Source organism: Dasypus novemcinctus, chromosome 16 (assembly GCF_030445035.2).
Source record: "Dasypus novemcinctus isolate mDasNov1 chromosome 16, mDasNov1.1.hap2, whole genome shotgun sequence".
In the NCBI taxonomy this organism is placed as follows: Eukaryota; Metazoa; Chordata; class Mammalia; order Cingulata; family Dasypodidae; genus Dasypus; species Dasypus novemcinctus.
Window position 1 is genome coordinate 33001349 of NC_080688.1, and position 13060 is coordinate 33014408.

The 13060-nt window shown below is 44.2% G+C and overlaps 1 pseudogene; it reads left to right on the forward strand.

Annotated features, from left to right (window-relative positions):
- The first annotated feature begins 4553 nt into the window (after window positions 1-4553).
- LOC101418720 (transcription initiation factor TFIID subunit 7-like) lies at window positions 4554-6362 on the forward strand (annotated as a pseudogene).
- Window positions 6363-13060: the final 6698 nt, after the last annotated feature.

Consider the following 13060-nt stretch of genomic DNA (forward strand, 5'->3'; position numbering starts at 1 on the left):
AGATGTCAGTTCTACTCAGATTGATATACAATGCAACCCTGATAAAAATTCCACCAGCATTTTTTTAAAAATTGAAAACACAATTATTAAATTTATTTGGAAGGGTAAGAGGTCCTGAATAGCCAGAAACATAATAAAAAGGAAAAGCAAACTGTCATCTCCAGACTTTACATCAAACTACCAAGCTAAACTGGTAAAAAAAAAAAAAAGCATGGTGCTGGCCTAAAGACAGACACATAGACCAATGACACCAAACTGATGGCTCAGAAACAGTCCCTCACATGTATAGTCAAGTGATTTTGACTAGCCTGTTGAACCCACATGGCTTGGGCAGAACAGTCGATTCAACAAATGGTGCTGAAAGAACTGGATACCCATAGCCAAAAGAAGGAAATAGGACCCCTATCTCATACCTTATCTAAAAATTAACTCAGAATGGATCAGAACCCTAAAAATAAAAGCAAGAACCATAAAACTTCTAGAAGAAATTGTGGGAAAATATCTTTAAGACCTGGTGGTAGATGGTGGATTCTTAATAAAGATAAGTGAAGGACTGAGATGGACTATTGATGTTTAATATATCTAGAAGTTTTAATTAGTTTACTGTAAAAGTGTGGAAATGTATAGAGTGAATGGTAACAAATAGTAACAGCTATTATCATAAATGGGGATGTGGTTGAAAATGGTAGTCTAGATATGTAAATGCCAATTGACAGAATGCTAGAGAGTAATCTAGGAACTGAATACCACAGTAAACCAAGAGGTGGATGAGAATTGTGATTGATGGTGCAGATGCAAGAGTGTCCTTTGTGAGCTAGCCAAATGTGTATCACTACTACAGGATATTGGGAACACATGGGAAAAACACAACTGGAATGGCCTGTGCACTGTGTTTAGCAGTAATAACATAATATTCTTGCATCTATGCCAAAGATGTACTGTGTTGATAATGGGACAGTATGGAAAATGTGAGCCAAATGTATACTATGGACATAATAACAATCAGATGATATTATCTTATCTGTAACAAATGTTCCACCACCTGTGGTGTGTTGATAGAGGGGTGTTGTTTGGCAATTCTGCACATGTGCATGATTGTTTTATAAGTTTGCAACTTCTGTCATAAAAATTATATTTAAGAAATAACAGGATGGGTTGAGGGAAAAGCACACCAAATGTAAGATAAGGACTACAATTAGTAAGATTTTGACAATACTCTTTCATAATTTCATAATTTGTAACAAACATCTCACAACAATGCAAGGTGTTGGTAGAGGGTTGATGTATGGGACCCCTGTATGATGTTATTTGTGTTTGTTTGTAAGTTCATAACTTTTACTGTACACTTATTTATGTATGTTCATATATAAATGATATAAAGATAATAATAATAGGGAGGATTGGGGTAAAAATACTTTGGTTAGTAGTAATATTTTGACAATGTTATTTTTTTTTAAGATTTTTTAAAAATTTCTCTCCCCTCCCACCCCAGTTGTCTGCTCTCTGTGTCCATTCGCTACGTGCTCTTCTGTGACCACTTCTATTCTTATCAGTGGCACCAGGAATCTGTGTTTCTTTTTGTTGCGTCATCTTGTTGTGTCAGCTCTCCGTGTGTGTGGCACCCTTCTTGGGCAGGCCGCACTTTCTTTCGCGCTGGGCGGCTGTCCTCATGGGGCACACTCCTTGCGCATGGGGCTCCTCTACGCAGGGGACACCCCTGCATTGCACGGCACTCCTTGAGCACATCAGCGCTGCACATGAACCAGCTCCACACGGGTCAAGGAGGCCCGGGGTTTGAACCATGGACCTCCCATGTGGTAGGTGGACACCCTATCCATTGACCCAAGTCCACTTCCCACAATGCTCTTTAATCATTAGTTAAAAAGGTTTAACAACAATGTAAGGTGTTGGCGGCAGGGTGAGTTATGAAAGTCCTGTATGATGTTATATATGTTTGTTTTGTAAGTTCACAACTATTATTATACATTTATTGTTTATGTGTATTTGTGTGTGGGTGATATATTTCAATAAATAAAATTTTCTTAAAAATCAGAAGTGTGAAGAGTGGCATTGCCACTGACCAAGTAGAAATAAAAGAAATGATAAGAAGATAATCTGAACAACTGTATCTCAATAAACTAGAAACACTGGTGAAATAGACAAATTTCTGGAAACACATGAACAAATCACAATGACCATAGGAAAAGTAGAAGACCTCAGCAACCAATTACAAGTAAAGAAATTGAAACAGATATCAAAAATCTCTAGCAATGGTGAAATAATATCATTGATGTGGACCAGGGGCCACGGGAGTTGCTGAAGGCAGGGAGAGGGAAAAATAGGTGTAATACTGAGTTTGAGTTGTCCTCAGTGATATTGCAGGGTCAGATGCAGGCATTATATATCCTGTCATAACCCACTGAATGGACTGGGAGAGTATAAACTACAACAAAAACTATAATCCATGCTGTGTAGCAATGCTCCAAAATGTACTCGTCAAATGCAACCAAAGCACCACACTAATGAAAGAAGTTGTTGATGTGGGAGGAGTGGGGGTGTGGGAAATGAGATACATAGGAACCTCATAATTTTTAGTGTAACATTTTGTGTAATCTATGTATCCTAAAAAAAAAAAATACAAAGTATTTTTTTTTAAATCTCTCAAACATGAAAAGTCCAGGAAAAGATGGTTTCATGACTGAATTCTATCAATCATGTAAAGAAGATATAATGCAAAGCTTGCTCAAACTCTTAAAAAAATTGAACAGGAAGGAATGCCATCAAACTCATTTTATAAAGCTATCAACACCCTAATACCAAAGTCAAATACTGATACCATGATAAAAAGAAAATTACAGACCAATTCCTTTAGTGACTATAGATGCAAAACTCCTCAATAAAATACTTGCTAACCAACCCCAACACAAATTTTATACCATGCGTGCAAGGGTGGCTCAACATAAGAAAATCAAACAGTGTAACACACCACATTAATAAATTGAAGAAGACATATCATATGATCATTTCAATTGATGCCAAAAAGGCATTTGACAAAATACAATATCCTTTCTCGATAAAAACCCTCTTAAAGATAGGAATAGAATGAAACTTTCTCAATATGATCAAAGGCATCTATGAAAACCCACAGCTAAGATTGTACTCAATGTTAGAACAAGACTCAATATTAGAACAGTTGTCAACAAGACATTGATGCCCATTCTCTGCACTATTATTCAACATGGTGCTAAAAGTTCTAGGTAGAGCAATTAGACAGGAAAGGAAAATGAACCTAAAAAGGAAAGAAAGATATATAACTTTTGTTATTCATTGATGATATCATCCTATACTTAGACAATCCCCAAAAATCCACAACAAACATATTAACACTTATAGACTATTTCAGCAAAGTGACAGGTTACAAAATTAGTATGAATAAATCAATAGGGTTTTTGTTTTATTTTTTATTTTACTCCCCTCCGCCCACCCCACCCTCCCACCCCGTTGTCTCTTCTCTGTGTCTATTTGCTGCATCTTCTTCTTTGTCCGCTTCTGTTGTTGTCAGCAGCACCGGAATCTGTGTTTCTTTTTGTTGCTTCATCTTGTTGTGTCAGCTCTTCACGTGTGCAGCGCCACTCCTGGGCAGGCTGCACTTTCTTTCGCGCTGGGCGGCTCTCCTTATGGGGCGCACTCCTTGCGTGTGGGGCTCCCCTATGCCGGGAACACCCCTGCGTGGCATGGCACTCCTTGCACACATCAGCACTGCACATGGGCCAGCTCCATATCCGTCAGGGAGGCTGGAGGTTTGAACCATGGACCTCCCATGTGGTAGGCAGGTGCCCTATCCATTGGGCCAAGTCCGCTTCCCCCCAATAGGATTTTTAAACTCTACTAATAAACAAAAAAAAAAAATTCTATTCACAGTAGAACTAAAACAATAAAAATTTTAGGAATAAATTTAATAAAGGACACAGAGGACTGGTATTCAGAATACTATAAAACATTGCTGAAAGAAACCAAAGATGATTGAAATAAGCTGAAGGATATTCCATATTCATGGAATTGAAGGTTAAATATCATTAAGTCATCAATTCTACCTAAATGATTTATAGATTTAATGCAATCCTGATAAAATTCCAATATCCTTCTCTATAGAACAGGGAAAGGAAATTATGAAATATATCTTGAAAGTAAGAGTCCCTGAATAGCCAAAAATATCTTTAAAAAGAAGAATATAGTTGGATGGATCTCACTCCCAGAGTTGAAAGCATATTACCTGGAAGCGACTGTGGCTCAAGTACTTGAGCTCCGGTTTACCATATGGAGCACCCCGTTAGATCCCCAGGACCTCCTGGTGGGGGAAAAAAAAAAAATGGGAAAAGGCATCCAAGACCTGGGCAGGAAGCAAATCGCCAAAAAGACAATGATGCAACCATATAGAAAGAAAAAAAAAGTTCCTGCGGAGTGGGTGTATTTCAGTGATTGAGCGCCTGCTTTGCATGTATGAGGTCCTGGGTTTAATACCCAGTACCTCCTTGGGGCGGGGGAAGCATACCATGGGCAGAGCTGCTGAGCTCCTGTGCTGCCGAACGCAGAGCTGGTATCTCAGCGAGATCGTGCTGACGATGCTGGTCCCTTTCATCTTTAATCAGTAGCGAACCACTTTGCTAACCGCCAGGAAGAACGAAGGAATCTAGGATGGGACGCTGGGTTCCCTGCCTCCTTGCTCCAAGAGCCTTGACTTCCTTTTCCAAACTCGCTCCGGAGAAGCTGAATTTATAATCTTCAGTGGATTGTAAGTACGCAAAGCAAAGAAAGCTCGCTGAGGCCGCTTTTTAAATATTTTTGTTCTGGGAGAGTTTGTGCAGTGGTGGTGTCTGCTGGGCATTACTTTCTGTGCCGAAAATCCTTTTGCAGCAAAGAATTTTTCCTGCTTAGTTCTCTGCACTGTCCGGCAGCGTCACCTAGAGGTTGGAACTTAGCATTGCACCTAATAGATTTACATGGACATAAACGCAAATAAGCCAATTGGTCAGTAATAACTGGTATTCAGTCACAGCATATTTACGAAAATATCTGGAACTAATTCATAATTAAATCAAAATAGACGCTAAAGTGCTGTACTATTTAGAGTTTTTTGTAATGACAGATTTGTTTATAACAAAGTGGCCTTTCTGACTGTTGCAGAGAGTAACTTGGAACTTTTTAGTGAAACAAGTATTTATTAGAAGAGAAGTGAGTCACAAAGAAATAAAGACGAGTAAGAACAAAGATGATGCTCCTCAAGAACTAGAGAGCCAGTTCACCCTATGCCTACCATCAGAATATGCCTCAGCTGTGAGGAGGGCAGTACAGTCTGGCCACGTCAACCTGAAAGACAGACTGACAACGCAGTTATACCCTGATGGGCGTCATGGGATCGTGAGTGGACCGGGTACCATTAGCTTCAAAATTGGTAGATCTGCCCTGTGTTATGGAAAGCTTGAAAACCATTGATTAAAAAAACATTTTACAAGACAGCTGATATCCGGCAGATGCTTGTCTCTATAGTGGATGGTGATCTCTACCTCCGATGGAAAAGCCAGTTGCTACTACTGATCCAAAAGCAAGCAAGAGAAAGGATAAGGATGAAGAGAAGAAGTTTATCTGGAACCACGGAATTACTCTGCCTCTAAATAATATCAGAAAGAGAAGGTTCCATAAGACAGCAAAGAAGAAGTATATTGAATCTCCAGGTGTGGGAAAGGAAGTGAAGCAGTTGCTGAATACAGATGCAGAAGCTGTCAGTACCCATGAAGTAATTGCTGATGATGAAACACAGGAGATGGAAAATCAGGGCCTTGATATTTCCTCTCCAGGAATGTCTCCTCATAGGCAGGGCCATGACTCATTAGAATATAATGAGCTTCGGGAGATATTCAATGACCTCAGCAGCAGCAGTGAAGATGAAGTTGAGACACAGCCACAAGATGAAGAAGATATAAACATCATCAACACTGAGGAAGATCTGGAGAGAGAGCTACAGACAAGCTAAAGGATTCGGATGAACAGCACCAAGAAAAACCAATCAGTCCATTATGGGAATTCAGAAACAGATGGATAATATGAAAGACAAGGTCCAAGAAACCCAAGACTTTTTGTGTGATCTATGTATCTTAAAATAATAATAATAATTTTTTTAAAAAAGAATATGAAAAGAAGCCCAGGACAGGGCAAAATGATAGGAGGATCTCATCATGAAAATGGAAAACCTGGTACTCAAGAACAGATTTCAGGCTTGAACTGGCTTGGTTTTCTTGGAAGACCAAGAAAAAGAGCAGCCTAACTCCTTGCAGGAAGAGCTAGAATCACTCCTTGAGAAGTGACTTGATACTTAATTTCATTCCTGACAGATTGTCAGGGTCCGAGCTGGGCCCCTCAGAGTAGGGGAGTCAGGGCTATTTGCAAAGAGAAAGGCACACAGAGCTGTGGGTAGTTTATGCACATTGTTTATTCCATGCTCTTTCCCTTCCTCTGCTCTCTCTTTGCTCCTGTTCCTTTAAGCTTCCTTTGTTCTCTCTGCTCCTCTGTTTACATGGGAGCTGCTTTTATGTTACCACTATCAGAACATATGACTGGCTCTTACAGTGGCATACCTATCATGTTACATATACTGATTAGCTGGTGCCTGGGTTGGTTGAGATCAAGTTCATCCCACAGAAGCTGAGTGCAGTTATGCTGTGTCACTGCTTCCCGGATATAAAAAGAAGTATTGCTTAGGCCGTTTAACTATTGGGCTCCAGCTACCCCTACATTCCACCCCTTAAACAGCCGGCATCTTAAGGGCTTGATGCCACAAGGCTGCACCCTGAGCCCAGAGGCCACAGCAACAATATAAGGTACAACAAAACATAACTAAGAAAGTTACAAAACCAATGCCGATTAACACAAGCCATTCCCAAATGGATCCCAGATGTTCCCACCAATACACAGTTTGATTACAAACAAACTGGGGGGTCCATCCTTTTATTCTCCAGGAATAATTGGCATGTTGTTCAATGCACTGGAGTACTATTTCCCTTAATGTTACATGTTCAGCTGGAAGCCTCCCCCACCCATTACAGATAGCATATTGGGGGGCAGATATTGTCCATATCTCTGTGGAGCAGTGTTTCCCATTCTGTTCTGGACCCGTCAGTTGTCTGAAGCCATGTCCAATTAGCCTCGGTCACTGTGGCAATGGTCCATGGAAGGCCTTCTGCTCCTTCTGCTGGCAGGTCAGTGCATACCCAGCACTGGATTATGTTGTGAACATGAGCATAGGTATGAGACCATGACAGTACAGTATTGGCTGCTGTCAACCTGGGTGGAAAGAGAGTAGGGCCAAAGATACCATGAGAGGTAAATCAAATCCCTCAGGCAATATGCATGTAACTTGTTCACCTTGGGACAGAATGGTGGCAGCTTTTGGTGGCTGCCCTGGTCTGGAATACCATACCTTGTCTCCCCGCACTAAAGTTGACCACAAAGGGGATAACTCCACTGGATGCAATGGTATGGGTCATGTTTGTAAGACAAAAGTTCCCCTCAGAAGGGTTCCCCCTGAGTTTTCAGGCAGTGCAACTCTCAGGTGGCCATTTACAAACCCATGGTGTCACGGTCAATCCCTTCTTCACGCCATCTCCATATGGTAACAGGACAGCTCTCCAAGGGGAACTTCAGTTACAACAGTCCATGGCCATGTCCACACCACTGTTTGTCCTGACCCCAAGGCAGTGGGGGCAGGCAATACTAAAGTCCCATCTAAAACTTTAGGAAATGCAAGAGAGTTTGAGGTATTCATTAGTACATGTAAGGGTAAAGCACGTCCCCATATAACCAAGGCTAGGGGCGACTGCCCCATTCACTGGGGCTGCTCATTTAGAAGGTTTACTGCTTGAAGCAGGCAGGTAGCCCACCCCTACAGGGTCAGCTCCTTTGGAGATGTCATGTGTAATTTGTCCTTTAATAAACCATTATATTGTTCAATCATGCCTGCAGCCTGAGATTGATATGGAACAATTAAATGTTAATCATGGTCTCCATTTTTTGCATGTTTGCACTCTGGAACCTGTGAAATGGGTGCTTCTGTCACTCCATACTTCAAGGGGATGCCCACACAGGGCACTCAAAATATTCAATGCCACAACGGTACTCTTGGGTGGCTATTTGGAATGGAAGGGCAAAAACTAAACCTGCATTAGTACCCACAGCTGTGAACAGGAATTTATATCCTTTATCAGAGGGCAGGGGTCCAATATAGCCTGCCTGTCATACCTGTTGGGGTCTATCTCTTTGCTTTACAACCCCTTCATTCATGGGCACCTGACATCTACATGGGTATTGTTTAGCACATACCTCTCAGGTCGTTACCGTGTTCATTGCATCTGCATTTGTTAATGGGATACCATATTGCCTGGCTATCTGCAGGAGGGTTTGAGCCCCCATGTGCCTATATAACCAGGTGGCCCATCTGTCCTTCAGAGAATATAAAGCTTTTACTTGTACTAAACTGTTTGCAGCATCATTTCGTGGGTTTATGAGAGGTTTAATGCCCTGCAACATGATAAACAGTTATGCTGCATTCTTGTCCTTTGGACCACAAGTCCTTCCAAAAATTTTGTCCCAGAGAGGTTTTTTACCAATCATCCATTCTTGCTGCTCCCACTGGGGCAGCCATAAAGTTAGTTCTTTGTACGCTGCCTATCTGTTCACACGGTAAGGGGGGCAGCCTCATGCATTATCACTAGCCATATAGCTCTCAGTTCAGCCCACTTTGTCAAAATCTGGTTTCAAGCCAGATATTTTCTGTATCCACTTGGATACCTACAGCAGTTCAAGGTATCACCATGCCTTTGCTGGACCAAGATGTATACCTTGCATGAGGTAGTATAGTGCCCATTCCATCCTTATATGGTCTAGGCTCTAAAGTCTGAGGACTAGGAAGCCCTCTGCCTGAGGAATCAACTTGACCCACTACTGGTCCTAACACTTCCTCTTCCTGCAACTGCGCAGACAGGGGGCTAGTACTCAATGTTGCCTGCTACTCCAGATATGTACCACATTTGGCCAATGTGGGTGTTTGAGCCATCCCAGTCCTGGGGGCATTCAACTACAAATGTATCCATCCTGACATAGGGAGGGAGGTTCACACTAGGACTTGTTGTGGTCCTGTAAGGGTGGCATAAACTGCTGCTAACTGGCTCTCAAAGAGAAAATAATGGAGTTCTGCCCCTTTCCATAGTTGAGACCAGAATCCTTCAGGCTTCCTGCATTTCTTATGTGTTTGCCAAAGCCCCCAGCCATACCTGGCATCATGACAAGTGACATCAAGTTGGAAAGGCAGGAGATGATCAATAACTTGCAAGGCCTGAGTCTAACCAAATGCCTGTTTGGCAGCTTGAAAACCATGCTCATCAGTCCAGTATCAAACACTTCCCTTCTGGAGGGCATACAAGGGCAGAGCATCTGTGCCAAATGAGGCATAAACACCCTCCAATATCCTAATAGGCCAGTAAAAGCCTGTAACTGTTGTACAATAGTAGGCCAGGGCTACACTTGGACCTTATCTATGACTGCATCAGGGATAACTTTTGTCTTACCCAAATAAACAACTCCCAGGAACTTGATAGATACTCCAGGCCCTTGGACTTTGCTTTGCTGACTGCCCAACCTCATGTTGTCAGCCTATCTCATAGGTCCTTGGCTGCTGCTTCTAAATCTGAAAGAGAATCAGAGGTTAGCATCCAAGGATTTATGCATCCAGGTTGAGAGTTCCTGTGCAATCAAACCATGGCAGATGGTTGGGCTATGAATATATCCTTGGGGAAGCACCACAAAGGTCCACTGGCACCCTTCCCATGTAAAGGCAAATTGTTCTTAAATCTCTGGTGCAATATCTGCAGAGAAAAAAAGCATTAGTCAAATCCAACACATAATGATACTGTCCTAACACATGTGATAGCTGGTCCATGATCTCAGTCACTGATGGTACCACTGCATGTAAAGGTAGAGTTACTTATTCAGTTCATGGTAATCTACTGTCAAGTGCCATGTTCTGTCAGGCTTCTGGACAGGCTTTCACAGGGGACTATGTGTGGCCTCCCATCCTCTGACCTCCCTAATCAGGTTCCTTGACCAATTTGCCAATTTTCATAGTCATTGTCCTCTGGTTCTGCCCATAAAACAACTTGTAAATGGAGAGGACATCCCTTTAGTGGGGGGCCTTCCACCCCTCCCGCCCCCAACTTTGTATACTGCTGTTCTGGCATCAGCTCCTTCCAGAGAGCTAGTAGCACTTCATTAGGTTGCTGATTTATCTTATCTGGATTCACACTGGCCGCAATGAGATCTGCCCACATTTGCAGTTGAGACACTTTCAGTGGCCTCAGGGACTTGCTCCCCTGGGCCCAAGTTGGGCCAGTCCCTTGTCCCCCATATAGCCCCTTCCATGCTACTCTGGAAGGGAAAGGGACCTTTTAAACTCCACGGTCCTGCTTTATCCACATATAATGCTAAGAAAGCTGCTAAGGAACCAGAAGTACTTAGTGGAGCTGTAATTAGATTCATGTCCTTCATACAGGTGGAAAAGGGTTCACTGTCCAGATCCTTATAATTTGCCTGGAATGTCATTTGGTGCATTCCCATCTCACACACAATCTGAGCCAGGTCCATAAGTGGCCCATTTACTAACAGTCTCTGGGAGCTCCCCAGCATTTTGCCATATCATCTGACACAGAGTCCTGGGGATGAAGTGGGTGCCCAGCCAGGGGCTCACTGTGACTATTCACAATACCATCAGCCTCCCTGAGAGCTGTCTCTTCCTCTGCTGCACTCAGGTGGGCCTCCAGTCCCTCCTGCAACCTGGTGCGTCTCTCAACATGGGCTTGCACAGCCAAAATTCCCTCATGCTGTTCCTGCAATATAGTCAGGAACAACCAGGGTCCTTTCCCAGCCCATTCCTTCTGGGAAAGGGTCAACACAGCTCCCAAAGGTTCCAGTGCCTTTGCAATAAACTCTGGAGTGGGATGAATCATATTCCAGCTGCCCAGAGGGGCCAATTACAGGTCAACATAAAAGAAACCCCTGGGACTGTATGTTATGACCTTGCAGTAATTTCTTTTCTCTCCACTGCCTTCCTTTGAACTTATCCCATTTGTCCCCCAATTTGCTTTGCTAGATGTTTATCCTCTAGAAAGTAGGATTATATAGGTAGAAAAATGATTGTAGGAAAGTTGGAGGGTGAGTGGAATGAACAGTTTAATATTCATAATCTCAGCTTCACTGCAAGGTTTGCTGTTGTCTCTCCATTTGCCAGAAGCTATTGTTGCTTCTCTGTGATGTCATCTGAGAGCAATAAGAAGAGGCAGTGAAGCTAGTTTGCATTTTCCCCCATGCTATAGCTGTTTTCCCAGCTACTCATAAAATTGCTCTCATATATAGACATGCAAATTATTTCAGAAATGTTTTCATAATACAGGAAATAAAAGCAACTAATTTTCAAATAAAAAATAAAACATGTAGCTACAGTGGTAAAAACAGTATTGTACTGGCATAATGATTGACTGGACAATGTAATCATATCAAGAGTGTGGAAATATACGTCATATCTATGGTCAGGTGATTTTTGACAAGGTTGTCAACCCACTCAGCTGGGTCAGAATAGCCTATTCAAGACATAATGCTTGGAATGCTAGAAATCCATACCCAAAAGAAAGAAGGAGGACCCTTATCTCATACCTCAAATAAAAATTAATTCAAAATGGATCAAGGACCTAAATATAAAAACTAGAACTACAAAACTCCTGAAAGAAATTACAGGGAAATGTTTCCAAATCTTGTGGTTGATGGTGGTTTCTTGGACTTTACACCCAAAGAACAAACAACAAAATTAAAAATAGATATTTGGGAAGATGGCGGCTGAGTGAACTTCCCGGTTACTAGCTCCTGGAGGGAATCGGCTGGGAGGCGTCGGAGACTCTTTGGGACCGGGCTGTTTCGGGATTTTTCCTGGTCCCAAGGTGTTTGGACATCGATTTGGAGGGAAGGTAACAGAGAGGATCCGTCTGTGAAATATACACGGAGATCCCAGCTACGTGTGGAGGATTCCCTCCTTGGGTAGGCAGAGCCGAGGCAGCTAGCACCGCGCCGAGCCCCGGCGGGCGGCGGCCAGGGTATCCTAGCTGGGCCGCGGTGGGCAGCGGGCGGGGGATCCGAGCCACGCCACGGTGGCGGCGGGCGGGAGAGCCGAGCCGCGCTGCGCCGCAGTGGGCGGCGGGCGAGGGAGCCGAGCCCAGCCGAGCTGCAGCGGGCGGCGGGCGACGGGCGGCGGGCGGCGGGCGGCGGGCGGCGGGCGGGAGAGCCGAGCCGCGCTGTGCCGCGGCGGGCGGCAGGCGAGGGAGCTGAGCCCAGCCAAGCCCAGCTGAGCCGCGGAGGGCGAGGGGGCCGAGCCCAGCCGAGCTCGGTCGAGCCCAGCCGCGCCGCGGAGGGCGGCGAGCAGGAGAGCCGAGTCGCGCTGCGCCGCGGCGGGTGGCGGGCAGGGAAGCCGAGCCCAGCCGAGCCCAGCCGAGCCCAGCTGAGCCGCAGCGGGTGAGGGAGCCGAGCCCAGACGAACTCGGCCGAGCCCAGCCGTGCCGCGCCGGGCGGGAGAGCTGAGCCACGCTGCGCCGCGGCGGGCGGCAGGCGGGAAAGCCGAGCCCAGCCGACCCCAGCCGAGCCACGACGGGTGGGGGACCCGAGCCCAGCCGAGCCTAGCCAAGCCCAGCCGAGCCGCAGAGGGCGGGGGACCGGAGCCCAGCCGAGCCCAGCCGAGCCCAGCCGAGCCTGGCGGCGGGGTTTCTGTTCTTTGTTTTTTGTTTTTTTTTTTTTTATTTTATTTTATTTTTGTTGTTGTTGTTGTTTTTTTTAATCCTCTCTTTCCTGTCCCCAATATTCTTCTTATACTATTTTATCTTAACAATACAATAGGTCCTACAGGAAATACCTCACATTTGCTGGGTTTCCTCACCCTCCACTGCCTCATTTCTCTGTGAATAGATTTAGCCTA